Genomic DNA, 13,825 nt, shown 5'->3' with positions numbered 1-13,825 from the left:
TCAGCAGGATGTGATCTCTGTCCAAATTCCCTCTCTGTAAAAGACTGGGCCTTGGCAGGCTTCTCTCTCACAAAGTCTTTCATTCCATTTGGTTCCCAATAGCCTGAACTTGGTGACCTGCCAAGTACACTGGAAAAGACACCTGTCTGTGGGGTGGTTTTTTTGTTTGTTTGTTTGTTTTTTTCAGGGGGGAGAAGCTTCCCATAATGATGAAAAAGAAGAAATTTCCATGAGTGGCTCAGATGGTAGGGAAATGACTGCTTTCAGTGAGGCTGTGATTCCTCTGGATGGCTTTAAGTGTGTTAGGAACAGATCTGAGGCCATGGATCCTGCTAAGACTAACATATGCAATTTTGTCACAGGTTCCACCGAGACGAGAACTGATCCAATCCTGCAGATTTCATCCAAAGGACATTAATGTTTGTGGAAAAGCTCCCACTAACTTCAGCACATGCTGGATCTGCTCTTTAGACTTGACGGCTGCAACCAAGCACATGCTTACGTTTGCAATGGTGAGTAATAAGGCAATAAGCTTACGAGCTATGTAAGTCTATGTTTATGTTTTGGCACAATTAGCAGTCTCTGTTAGGACTTCTATTTACTTGGGCCGCTCAGACAGCAAACAGAGGGAGCACAGAACAGACGTACTGCATGTTTCACACTGTTCAGGAAACATAGGGAGCAAGGACTCATGAGAGACCTGCTGCTTCTTTTAGGCTCTTAAAGAGCAGCTGATGCCTGACATGTAGCTGTTTCTGTGCGGTTGCTAATATGCCTCTCTGTTTTTTTCCTAAATCCCAGATACATCACATTCATATGTTTCTTCTGGGATTTAAAAACAAACACTGAACCTTTTCCAGGCTGATATTTCTACCTCCCCCACTACAGTATGAACCTTACTTGCATTACTGCCAACATTTGTTCATTTAAAACTAGGAAAACTTACCCCAGTGGAAAGCAGCGAGGATTTGATTCATTGTGCCCTGGGAGGGATGTGTATACTTAGCCTGGGCACAAGGGCCCAATGGATGTCGAAGAAATTCTTTCAAAGTAAGATTATTGAACACTGCATGTATAGAATTCCATGTCAGGGAAGACCTGCGAAGAAGCAGTCCATGTTTTGGTAGGAGAAACATGGACTTCATGCAGGACTAGAATCCTGCAATATCGTTCAATGCAGATTCCCCCCAGTGCAAGTCACAGCCAAGTTGATGCGTAAGGGCTGCTGATTTGAGGGCCCCAGACTGAATCACACACGGTCTGATTGCCAGACGTGATGACAGCCTCTCTCTCCCAGCCTCTTCAACTGGAGCAGCAGGTTCTCAGCACTTCTGTGAATCAGGAACATTGTTCTTGGCTGGTGCAAATGGTTGCAACTCCAGTGACTGGATGGTTCAATACAACTAGCTCACATCCCTGGAATAATTTACGTAAAATGTAAATATCTTTGTCATTTAGAAATTGAGATGTTTGAAAGTGTTACTGTTGTGTTAGAGCTTCTCTTTACTGTTTTTCCGGTCTGTAAGAGGGCAGAATGAAAAGTAAGAAAATACACAGAAATACGTTAGGGCTTTAGCCAGCTGAAATCTAGCGTGTTCTGGGATCTGTTAACTTAAACTGCCAACTCAGTAGCACACACTATTCACAAGCTTGCTTTCCTGTGCAAACCACTGTGTTAACAGCAGGTGCTAGGTCTCTACATCACACTGAATGTGTAACAAAACCATTTAGATGAAGCTAATTTCCAAATAAAAATATTTACTGTGGCAGAAGCTACATAGCCATATTAGCTGGGCAGTTTCTCTTCACCTCTCAAATTCCTTTGGTCATGTCCCTTTTTTTTTTCTTCCACGACAGTTTAGGTCTTTGCTCTGCTTCCTTCCATAAAAATAAGTGTCTCAGCTCACTGTGTCCCAGCATCCAGCTCCTCCAAGTAGTGCTTCTTGCTACACCCTGATAAAAGACATGGAGATCAGAGCATTATGTGGGCTTTTCATGCCTTTCCTCTCCTCTGCAGAGGAAGCTGTTCATCTGTGTTTCTTTGTTCTGAGAACTGCCAGTCTGGAAGGACACTATTAAAATCCACTTCAGACCCTCTATTGGATATTGGCTGTCTCCAGAACAGCATTTAGATCATAATCAAAGCTTATATTTGCAGATGAACACTTAAAAGATCCGTTGGGTCTTGGGCTGCTCAATTCCTTCCTGTCCTCTGATCAGTTATCATAGTGCTGTGCTTTTTGGGGCTTGTAGACGTACTGGCTCACGGGTTCTCTGTTTGGAGTCTCTGCATACCCCTCTCCTGATGAAGAGTGAACACTAAAAGGACAAAAGTCCTGTAGACACTGACACACTGACACCTTTCCCGACAGTGAGTAGCGAGGGTGGCCTCACCAGTTGGCGTGGCCAGGCTCTCAGAACTACAAAAAATGAGTCAGAAGAGCTGCATCCAAGTTCTTGCTCTGCTAATGATCCTCTGCATCATCATATTCTCTCTCAGCTTCCCCAGATGAAAAACAGAGCTCATAATATTTTTTTTTTTTACCTACATAAGCTGTTAGGAGGATTATTGCATTGTTGTGAATTCCACAGATGAAAGGTACTACAGAAGAACAAACTGTAATTATTGTTTCAAACCTCTGCCCTAGACCTGTCACCCTTACCCTATTGAATAATGCTTACTCAGTCGAGGAAATTCTGCCGCTATGGTGAAGAAAATCATGAGTGAAGATGACTCTCTTTTGCAATAAGAACATTTATCCCCTAGCATTCAACACCCTTGTCTCTGCCAGTGGGATGGTTGGAGTCACTCATATAATCTCAGTCACTCAGTACACACTCTTATGCAATACGCTGTTTGGACACTGTTGTTTCTTTATCCCAAACAGGACTGTAGTTGAATAAACTCTCTTTTTGTGATGGCTAATGACGTCCACTCGAGAGGTAGCAGCTCCTGGTAATAGGATTTTCCCTGAGGCCGCTGATAGGTGAAGGCTCTTGGAGCCCGTGGTGGCTGATGGCTGACAAAACGGTCAGAATGGCCAAATTTGCCTGCCTTGAGGCACGTGGAGCTCCCATCAGCCTTTCACGTGCATGCAGAGGCACAGCGTGCCTGAGGATGTGCCCAGAGATGGAGGACCGAACTCATTGCTGATGAAGTATTCGAAACACTTCAGCAGCCTTCTCCGCTTCCAATCTGTTTGCAATTTCCAAGTACAAACACTAACAAGGAGCTTCCTTGCTGTAGGAAACTATGGTTTTGATGGTGGAACAGGCACTGAATGGTGAGGTAGAGAATCAGAACCTTACGGTTACAGCTTACACCTATGGCAAACATCGGGAAAATTGGTGCTCAACGTTAGTCTTCTCAGCAGTCCCTGACTACTATTAAATACTGTTGAGTGCAATTATGCAAGGCACTGCGTGTGGTCATTTCTCATAAAACTCAACAGTCCCACAGAGATAAGCATCTCCCTTTTCTGATTCTGCCCACTCTTGTTTTCCAAAGACTCAAGTCCTCCCCTTGACAATGCGAGCAGAGAAGCAAAAAGTATCAGTGCTGACCAGCCCTGAAAACTACTGTGTTCTTGCACAAATAAGTTTTTCTCGTCAAACCCTATGCACAGAGCTGCCTAGAAGGATGTACGTATCACTGCACATTAAGGGTTAAAAGTAGTGCAAGGGCAAGGAGTAAATACACTGCGGTGTTGGTTAACAAGGTACTAATTGGGTAACTGGAGGTGCATCTTAAAAGACCACAGAGGTTAATCAAAAGGCTTTGGGTGAACCTAGGGTGCTCCTTTGAGCTTAGGGAGCAGGTGATGGTAGCAAGAGCAAAAATAGCTACTGCTATAATCTTGTATCTTATGGTGAAAGTCAGAAGTAAGGTATCTTGGAATAGTTAGGTTGTTAGATACTGTGTATAAAGCTAATATGACAAAATTGGTTCTGAAGCTAATTTAGTGATTGCAACCATCTCTTCCTCAGTCTGTGTGCTCTTATTTGGGGCTAGGTTCCCTGTGCTTGAATCATTCTGATTTGATTTCACTATACCTTACTGTACTGGGGCTTATCCAAAACGAGCCAGCACGTACCTGTTTGGCTGACCAGATGTCTGAATTTACTGCCTTGCTTAAGGGAGGCTCTAAGGGTCCCTAGAATATGTTTGCTTTCCCCTTCTGTTAGACAATGTGGCTGAGTTCTTCAAGCACAAGTTTGCAGCCCTCCAGGTAGGTGTGTGAGGGACTTGGATGTTCCAGCTTGAAAGCTGATAGCTGCGACATCTCAGGGGACACTTTCCCATGTGAGCCGTTTTGCCTGCTCTGGTTGATGCAAGATGAACATAATTTGGGATGAAATTTATCTGACGACCCCCTGCGTGAGATAAAGGAGTGTAAGGCGTATAAAGTGCTAAGGGTGCAGAGAGGGCTTTCAGGGACCTGATGTCCTGAAGTCAAAAAGGGCAACTTGCAGATGCCTGTGGTAGGGGGGATCCCGAGTCACACACAAACCCCGCATGGGGTTTTGCTGTTCGTGTGGATGCAACTTCAAAAACTCTCTTAGAGAGTAGTTCTGTCCAAGAGAGGTATGGCTCTGACACTTTTCTAGTTCCTGAATTTGCACCAGATTTCAAATTGAGTGAAAAAGGCATTTTTCTATGGATTTGGTTAAGGTATATGCACAGCTCTGCTTTCGTACTGAGGCAACCACAAGTCTGGCTAAGTGGAATTTTCCTAAGCATCTGTCCTCTTGCCTGTGCAAAAATCAGCCGTTGGATTATATCAGACTGTCTGAGAAGTTTCAGTTCTGTTGGTCACATTTTTCAAAAGCTAATCTGCTGGAAATAAGGTCTCGCAGTGAAAGTGCCTCCACCTTATGGTTACAATAAAGTGACTTATTAATTGGCATCACCACACAGCTGTCTGTGTAACAGGCAGCGTGGCAGCCTCTGCTGGCATATGTGGCCATACAGAAATCCCGTAACTAGTTCTTATGTCACGTTGGCTCTCACGTTTCCTCTGGATTCATTTATTTTCCAACAGTTTTCTTTTTGTGCTGCAGCAACTGAATCCTACTTTGGTGTGTAACAGTACCTTTTAACTTTTTTCTTCTGTTTGCACTCGTAGATTTGCTTCGGGATACGGGCTGTAGGTCTTTATGGCTTGGAAGCGTTTAGCAGCGTCCCTGTTTGCTCTTGTGGTGGGTGGGTGTAAAATCCTTACTACTGAGGGTAAACATTAGATTATTTTGTGCTTGTTTTCAGCAGTTGACCGTGCCGTGGAACTCACCAAGCAACCCACACCGGGCTCGGGGCTCTCCGGACGGATTTTTGGGGCGATTTTACCACTACAGCTCGCGCTGGCCGCCTTCTATTTTTATTGCGGCTTGCATTAGGCGTTGCGTAACGAACAGGGGCGCGCATTACCCAATGCAAACCGCGGTTTCAGAAAAGCACGGGCCCAAGCAAAAAGAAACACGGGCCCGAGAAGAAAAAAAAAAAAAAATATATATATATATATATATATAAAAGCCCAACAAGCACGGACCAGCCGGCTGCCAGCTTAGCCCCGTCCCAAGGAGCAAGCGGCTGCCCGCGGGGTCCCCAGCTCCCCGTCCCCGAGCTCTGCACCCCCTGGGGGACCCCGAAGCCCCCCGGCAGGATGTCGGGGACCCCCCCGTGTCCCCCCCCAGCCGCCCCCCCGCCCCCCGCCGGCCCCGCTCCTTCCCCCGCCGGGGCCGCGCCGCTCCCCGGCCGCTGCCGCCGCCGCTCCCGGGGGAGTCCGGGGGGGGGGACCGGGGACTCGGGGGGGGCCCCGCCGGCTCCTGGGACTTGTAGTCCGGGGGGTGGCCGCCGCCTGCAGCCCGGCCCGGCCGGGACTACCGGCCCCACATGGCCTTGCGCCCCGGCGCATGAGCTCTCGGGCGCTGGAGCGCATCTATTCTGCTGCCTTGCCGAGGATAAAAAGAAGAGCAACTGGAGGGACTGTAAGGCAAACGGTGCTGGAGCTGCCGGGGCAAAGTAATCTATTTAATCTTTCCCTTTCTTTGTCGGATGCTGGGGCGTGCGGTGCTAGCACCGGGCCACGGGTTCGGGAGGGAGGGAGGGAGGGAGGGCGGGGGGCCGGGGAAGAAGCGGGGGAAGGCGAAACCCACTTGAGAAAGGCCACAGCTGATTTATTTCTTTATTTTTTAATTTTTTTAATTTTTTTTTTTTTTTTTTTTTTTTAACCCTCCCCTCTTCTTCCGCTCCTTCTTCTTGCGGGAGCCCCGCGCCGCTCCCCGCGGCCCCGCAGCCTTTGTGCGCCGCCACAATGCAACAAAGCGCGGCGGGCTGGGCACAGCCTGCCCATTGATTTCCTCCCGGCCCCGCCGCTCCTGCCCACCCTTTTCTTCTGCTTCTGCTTCTTCTGCTGCTGCTGCTGCTTCTTCTCCTCCTCCTGCCTCTTCTGCTCCTCCTCGCCCAGCGCCCCAAGGCGCCCGGGCGGCCGCGGGGGTTGCGCGCCCCGGCCCCTGCCCCGCGCAGGAGGGATTTAGGAGGGATTTGCTTTCTTTTTTTCCTTTCCTTTTTTTTTTTTTTTTTCCTTCTTCCTTTCTCTCCTTCTTCCCCCCTCTCTCGCTCGCTCTCCCTCGCTCGCTTTCTCTCTGCCCGCCATCTTTTGAAAGGGGGGGGGGGGGGGGGGAATTAGGGGCGAGGGAAAAGAGGGCTGCGGGCGCTCTTGGGGAAAAAAGGGGGAAAAATAGGAAGAAAGGGGGGGGAAAAAAAAAGGAAAGAAAAAGGGGGGAAGAGGGGAAGAAAAAGGCGGGGGAATAGACAAGGGAATAGAGCAGGAGCGAGCGGCCGGGGGCAGCTCCGCGGGCGCGCAGGGGGTGCGGAGCGGGGCCGGGCAGCTCCGGGGAGGGTGCTGGTGTGGGTACGGGTGGGTGCGTGGCCGTGGGTGCGTGGCCGGGTGTGTGTGCAGCTGCTGGCCCCGTGCAGGTAGCTGGCGTCCTCGGGACTTCGGCAAATAAAAGGGAAGCGCGGGTTTGTTGTGCAAACTTTCCGCGCTTTGAAGGCGCAAGAAGCTTGACTGCGGACTGACTGCCCGGTGTGGCGCTGGGGGTAACGCCAGCGGTAATAAAACGTGCAACAACTTCAAACCAGCCTCGCTTTCCCTCCGTTCGTACGACTTCTTAGCTTTCGCACCTCCCCGGGCGCTGGGGATAGAGCGTTATTTGTAGCCTGCTTGGTTTCGCTTTCAAACAAAGCTGCAGTGTTCGGGGCGCGGAGCTGCGCTCTGTAAGCGGGAGGCTGAGCCTCGCAGGGGGTCGGGGGGGGGGGGGGGGGAGGCGAACGGGTTTCCTACCGAGATGTCTTCCGACAACACGCAGCCTGCCTCCGGGAAGGTTGGGGTTAAATGCGTGACACCTCTGCACCTTGTGTGCACCCCTCTGCCGATGGCTATGGGAATCAAAAGTTACCAAAATAAACTGATTTTTTTTTTTTTTTTTTGGATAAGCAAATGTGGTGGCTTCAGTACTGCTCTAGCGTTTGGAAATTTTACCTGCAAGTTGCCTGACGTTAGTAAACAGTAGGTTAGGGGGTAGTGCAATTAGCGAAGCACACCTGCTGTTCCTTGCTGGGAATAGAGAAGTGGAGAGGTGGTTTTGATAAGCTTGTTAGTATTTTTAATGTATTCAGTCTCTGTCAGCCTGTTAAGGGAGTGTCTCTAAATTAAGCTGGAAATTTGAGGTTAAAGCTGGAGCTCGTGTCCTTAATTTGCTCGGCAGTAAGTCAAGGTGTTAGAGAGGACTCGGTGTCTACTGTATGTGCTGCGATACAGGAGTGAGAAGTGTGGAATAAACATGCACCAAAACAAACAAGAAATCCCCAACACAGTCTGGTTGCGTTGCAAGCAAAAAACCTCGATCTGCATTGCTTACACTACCCAACAACTTGAGCGCGCTGTAAATGCGGAGTCCTGCCTCCTAATCTGCAGAGCGCAGCTCTAGCAGACTGCTGCGTGTCTTATTTTGTTAACGCAGAAGTTTAGGGAGTTTTTAATAATCCACTCGGAGGCTCCCGCTGAAACGGAGCAACTTCTGACCTCGGAGCCTTCCTTTTTGGAAAGAATAAACGCTAACATTGTGTTTTCTTTCTCTTTACTCCACGCTGGTTAAAAATACTCACTCACGCATGTACTTAGTGCTTTGAGACAATGTTTAATAAAAGGATTGGGGAGAGGGTAATAGTCTTATTCAACATTCAGCATTAGCTTGATTGCAATATTGTCTTCTATACGTGCCGCCTGTGTGGTGCTGGGAGCTGAGGCAGTAGCTGTCCCAGTGAAAGGCTTTTTTAGTTTTAGTGACCTATGTCTGCAGAGATTAAATTAAAAAAGAATGCATGTGAAATGCCTGAGGTTTGTTCTCCAGGCTGACTTTGGAGTCTGAGCTGCATTAGTTTCAAATACAAACGAGGCTCGATTACTTCTGGAAATAAGACTGTTGTTATTTTAGCGCTGAGGTGCTTTCAAAAACTTTAGTTCTTGTCATTTAAAAAATATTCAGAAGAAAAGCGTGTGTTAAAAGTCTGATGGGCCCGCTCAGAGTGTGTGCGAGGCAGCAGTGCTGCTCTTCTGTCTGCCCCTTAAGGCTGGTTTTGCTGGTGTTCGCAAATGCAGCGTGTTTCAGTGCTTCCTGGCGCTTCCACGAGTTTTTACCGGCACTTCATCGCTGCAAGTTGTGAAAGATGCAGTTTATTTTTTACCTCTTGGCTTTTGGAGGGCACTTATGCGTTCCCACAGCGCACGAGGGGCGTGGGGCAGGGGGCTGTGTGCTTCCAGCCGAGCCTGGCTGCGCTCCTGGAGTCCTGCTCCTTCTCCCCGGAGTAATCTGGGAGCCTGATCAGCCCCGCCGACAGCACAAACAACTCGGGAGTCAAATCCCTCTCCTCAGCAGCAGCTGAGTGATGTAGTGAGGTCTCAAGTTTCAAAGGCTTAATTACTTTTACAAAATATATTACTCTCTGTCTACTTTGGTAAGCTATCAGGTGCTTTCAGTGCAGGCAGAACCGCGCTCACCTAAATAAATGAACAAAGAGCGTTTTGCATTTCAGCATTGCTGATTGTTTCTCTTTAATCCCGGTTGCTCCTTCTTTGCTAATTTGCAGAATTCATTAATCTGCAGCGGGTTTCCCAATCATTACTGTGAACCTTATGTTTTGTTTTGTTTTGTTTTTTTTTTCCCTTAAATTGCCACATTATTCTCCAGTAACAGCCCAGAACACCACTGTAAGCAATCCAGTTCTGGGAATTAGGAAGGAGCCATTGTTTGCTGTGCTGCTCAGTGAGCTGTCAGGACATTTTGGAAGGATGTGTGCGTCTCGAGCTTTTCATTCCACAGTGTCTTACTGTGATGTTCGTGCGGCTTTGTCAGTCGTTAGTGCTTGCTGGAGGTGAACATCTTTCTTTGGGGCACACTAACGGCGCAGTAGAAGGGAGGAAGTACTCTTTAACCCACTTGCTGCAAAAGGCAACGTTAAAAGGATTTAAATTCTTCAGGAGAGCAGTGTGGAAATTTGCTGTAGTGCGCTGTTAAGGCTGCTTTTTCTCCTAGTCCCTGTTCCTTCCCCCAGTCTTGCTGATAAGACACTGACTGAAGAAACACTTGCCTCTTTTGGATTCTTTTCACACCTTGCCGGGCCTCAGCCTTTTTCCAGCTTGAGTCTGATAAGAAGACACCGTCGTGTCTGGGTGTATTTCAGCAACACGGATAACCTGGGCGGAGGAGAAGGTTTGTTTGAGTTTCTCATTCCTTTGCTGGACCAGAGCTTGACGTTTGCCTCTCCACCAGCAAGGCAACAGGTGGAGCAAAGACAAACCAAGGTGAAATTTCTGTGAAATGGGGGCTGATCTGGAAGAACGTGACCTGGCTTAAACGATTCCAACCCTAAGTCCGTTTGGCTTCAAACTTTGAGGTTTAGACTCAGTTCTGGTTGACCCAGGTCAGCTGTGGGAATGACCTTGTTTGCTTGGAATAAACAGCATGATGCTTGTGGTGGTTGTGCTTCCTTTGCCTTGAACTTCAGCGATGTCCTGGTTTCAGCTGGGATAGGGCTGGTTTTCTTTGCAGCTGTTGGTATGGTGCCATGTTTTGGATTTAGGAGCAGCGTACTATCGATCACACGCTGGTGTTTTAGTTGTTGCTGAGCAGTGCTCACACCATGTCAAGGACTTCAGCTTCTCATACCTTACTGCCAGGGGGGAGGCTGGGGTGTACCAGAAGCTGGGAGGGGACAGGACCAGGACAGGTGACCCAACCTGGCCAAAGGGATGTCCCGTACCATATGGCATCACGCTGAACCATAAAACTGGGGGGAACTTGCTAGGGGGGGCTGCCACTGCTTGGGGACTGGCTGGGCATCGGCCAGCTGGTGGTGAGCAATTGTGTTGTGCATCACTTGTTTCATGTATTCTTTTTTTTTTTCCTTCCCCTTTTCTTTTCTATTAAACTGTCTTTATCTCAGCCTAATAGTTTTACTTTTCCTGCAGGAGCTTCGAGAGAGGCTTAGGGGTTGTCTCTTCACTTTGCAGGGAGCTAAGCTGTGGGTGCTCGCAGCGGGAGCTGTGTTTGGGGGGAGCCCACATCCTTCTGTTGGGATCTGCCCACATCCCCAGCCAGCGTTCCTCTGGGTGTGCGGGGGGAGAGAACCTTCCTCCTGTGGGTGTGTTAGGCAGGGAGGAGCTCCTTCCCCTCCTTCCCCCATTTCGCAGCATCAGCTCCCTGCACAGGCAGGATGCAGGCTTCAGAATCCAACCTTTTTCCCTTCTTTGCTGCCTGGGAGTTTAAATCAGACGCACAAACTTGGGCAGTTGAGACTGCCTGATGCCCTCTCGGGGAGTGACAGCAGCTTAGCGCTGTTTGTTCACACCTCAGCTGACCTGCAGCTTCCTCGCGTAGCTGGGTAAATTTATGGATCTACCCAACCTGAGCAAAATCAGCGAGGCACCTTTCATCTGAAATAGTGGCCCGCATGCAGCCTTTTGCACTTGTTTGCTCTAAGTTAACACATTGAGTTATTGTTCTGGGACAGCATGTTTGTTAAGGCGAGGTGCTTGTACTGGTCTAGAAACAGATAAATGGTTAAACCAACCTAACTTTAACGTTTTTAGGGGATAAGTGGTGTTTGGAAATGGGGGGGCTGCTGCAGCCCAGCAAGTTGCTGCTCCTCTGTCAGCCAAGCTGCAATAATTAACTTGGGGGGGGGATTACCCCACATGGGCGGCTGACCCATGCTTACTCCAATTTTAATGCTTTTTGACCTAAAATAAATCTCCTATTCTTCCAAACAGTATCTTTAATCATTTTAATGTGTGAAAAGTAAGTTTAAAAATTGAGTAGGAGAAGCTGTTGGAGCACAAGAGGTGTGCAAGAGGTCTGTTGGTGAAAGAAGACACTTCCTCTGAGTTCCTTAGAAGGTTCTGCCGCGTGCTGTGAAGTGTGTCGAAGAAGTTAGCGTATAGATCTGCGTCTGCTTGCTGGAAGTCTGTCTTCTCTGTCAATGTTTGCGTGGAGCTGCCCCTAAGGATAACGTCTGTAGCGCTTGTAAATGGCATTAGTGATGCAGATACGTGGTCGTGCAGCGCTGGAGATATAAGGGAGCACTGTGGTGTAGGTGATCAGGTACGCAGCAGAAAGCAGTCCTTTCAACAGGTAACGCAGAGGAATTGAACTGATTACCTGGGCTCTGTGTTTCGTACTTTGCTCCGAACACCTTTTATATTTAGTTTCATTAAGAGGAGTTGCTCTTCCTGTTCCACGTAGCCTCGCAGCTTGAGATGAAGGTGGAATTTGGCTGTATCTGAAAACCCCTCCCAAACAGGTGTCGCAGGAGACCTCTGTGGTGGTGGTGTGGTTTATCTTTTAGAAACATGCCCAAAGAGCACTCTTACTGGGGAGCGGGATATAAAGCAGAGGGCAGTTTTTGTGCTTTTTTCAAATGACAATTTGTGTTTATATGTGTATATATATGTACATGTATATGCACTAAAGTATTTCTGGACCCAATTTATGGTATTTGAGCACCTCAGAAATACAGGTTTTTAAGTGTAGTATCTGTTTTGCTTTGTTTTTTCCTTAAAAATTGGTATCACCATAACACTGTAAAGGACTTGATGTTCGATGGGCTGTGTAAATACATGGGAAAAAAACGAATGGCTTTAATTGTGAATGGTAGGGGACGTATTTGTATCCCCGTTTTACAAATGGGGAACCGATAAGCCCACAGCATGGGGAGTTGAGCACTGAGCGATGTCAGCATCCTGTTTTGTAGCTCTTTTGTGTTTTGTAATTCTTTGCAGGTATAGCACAAGCTCTGAGATGTTCTGCCCAGCAGGGAAGTATTCATTCTTGGTTTTTTTTTTTTGTTTGTTTTTCTCCTTTTCTTCAAAATGCTTTGTGTCCAATAATCTCTCTTTGGAAATCAAAGATCAGAAAAAGAAACAATCATGACAAAACCTGTTGTGGAAAGATTATGTATAATTTATTCACTGTGTACTGAATCAAACTGAATGGATACGAGCTTTTTACTTTTACAAGTACACAGAGCACCATATGCTGATTAAAAAGGGGAAGGGCTGACTGTCTTTTTCAGAACACAAATGTTTAACTGCAGATCACATCCTTTAAAAAGCAAAAAAAAAAAAAAAAAAAGAGAACCCTGCGAGGGTGTAGACATACCATAATCCCATTAAGAGTTCTGAAGCCGTTGCGGGTGTCGCCACGTTAAGCTTTAATGGGCATACATAAATGCTTCTATTATGCACTTATCATCTGAAACTTGGGTCAGTGCCAGGGTATTATTATTATTATTTTTTTTTTAAATAATGTGACTGCAGGATGGTTCGCTAACTTGAAATTGGGAAAGCTGATTTCTGGAGTCACAGGTTGAATCTGCCGTAGTGTCGTGCGTTGGATAAGCCACGCTTTGGAGAAGTTTGGCTGTCAAGTAATAGGTGAGCAGGGGGGGAATTAAGAGAGAGAGCCTTGAAGGAGGTGGGATGTGGTGCTGACAGGGCGTGAGACTGGTGCTGAACTGCTGTGATTTTTTTCCTTAGGTCACTGCATTTTGCCAGTCTGCGCCTCCCTTTCTTGGCCTGCCTGGGCTAGTGCACTCCTTAGGGCAGAGGCCGTGTGGGTGCTGCCCTGTGCTTGGTCACGGCCGGGGCAGTACGACCTCTCGGTCAGGGTGGTTGGTGTCTGCACACAGCCTGGCGGAGCACGGTTAAACTGAGGTGCTCAACCTGTCGGCTATTGCCCTTTCAATCAGACTCCAATTTATAGTCTGTATCCCCATCCCACTCTCTTCTTGCACATTTGCAATGGGTGGTCTTGAGAAGAGTCTCCTACAGCGTGCACTGTCCTCGTAAAGCATCGGGCGCAATGAAGTCGTGGTCCACGATGGTCCTTTCCGTATTGTTATATGGCAGCAACAATGGTGACCAAGCCTGGATGAACCACACCAGGGCTCCTCTTCCCCTCGCACCAGCCTGTAGCTTGAAGAAGTGGGAGCGGATGTGTGTGATGCAGCACCTAACAGCAGCCTGCGGGCAGTCGCGTTTTCAAGCTGCATGAAATGGGAAGCTTTAACTTCCTGTCTCGTCTCTATTTTTCTCCTTTCTTTTCCTGACTTTCCCTACATCTTGCTTTCTCCTGCAGGATGTAGGTCTTTTCTCTTTTTCAGGGTTGACTGCCTGTCTCCTCTCCCAGTTTGTCTGCTCAGTCATATTTGTTTCTTTCCGCAAATTTTGCTTCCTGAAGGAAAGGAAGCAAAAAGAAACCTTAGGTT

The 13,825-nt window shown here is 47.8% G+C and overlaps 1 protein-coding gene across 5 annotated transcripts in view; it reads left to right on the top strand.

Moving 5' to 3' along the window:
- The first annotated feature begins 353 nt into the window (after positions 1-353).
- Positions 354-13,825, top strand: part of BRD3 (bromodomain containing 3) — a 46,536-nt gene continuing 33,064 nt past the window's right edge. For 2 of the 5 annotated variants that reach the window (XM_040532029.1, XM_040532023.1), the window contains exon 1: positions 5,858-6,019. The gene's annotated coding sequence lies outside the window, so the exon portion shown is untranslated. Of the gene's footprint in view, positions 513-5,857; positions 6,020-13,825 lie in introns of those variants that run through there. The other 3 variants (XM_040532027.1, XM_040532024.1, XM_040532031.1) reach the window with 3 other exon arrangements.

The sequence above is a fragment of the Cygnus olor genome, chromosome 19 (genome assembly GCF_009769625.2).
Source record: "Cygnus olor isolate bCygOlo1 chromosome 19, bCygOlo1.pri.v2, whole genome shotgun sequence".
In the NCBI taxonomy this organism is placed as follows: Eukaryota; Metazoa; Chordata; class Aves; order Anseriformes; family Anatidae; genus Cygnus; species Cygnus olor.
Note: the sequence above shows the minus strand (reverse complement) of the source record. Positions and strands in the feature narration are given on the sequence as shown.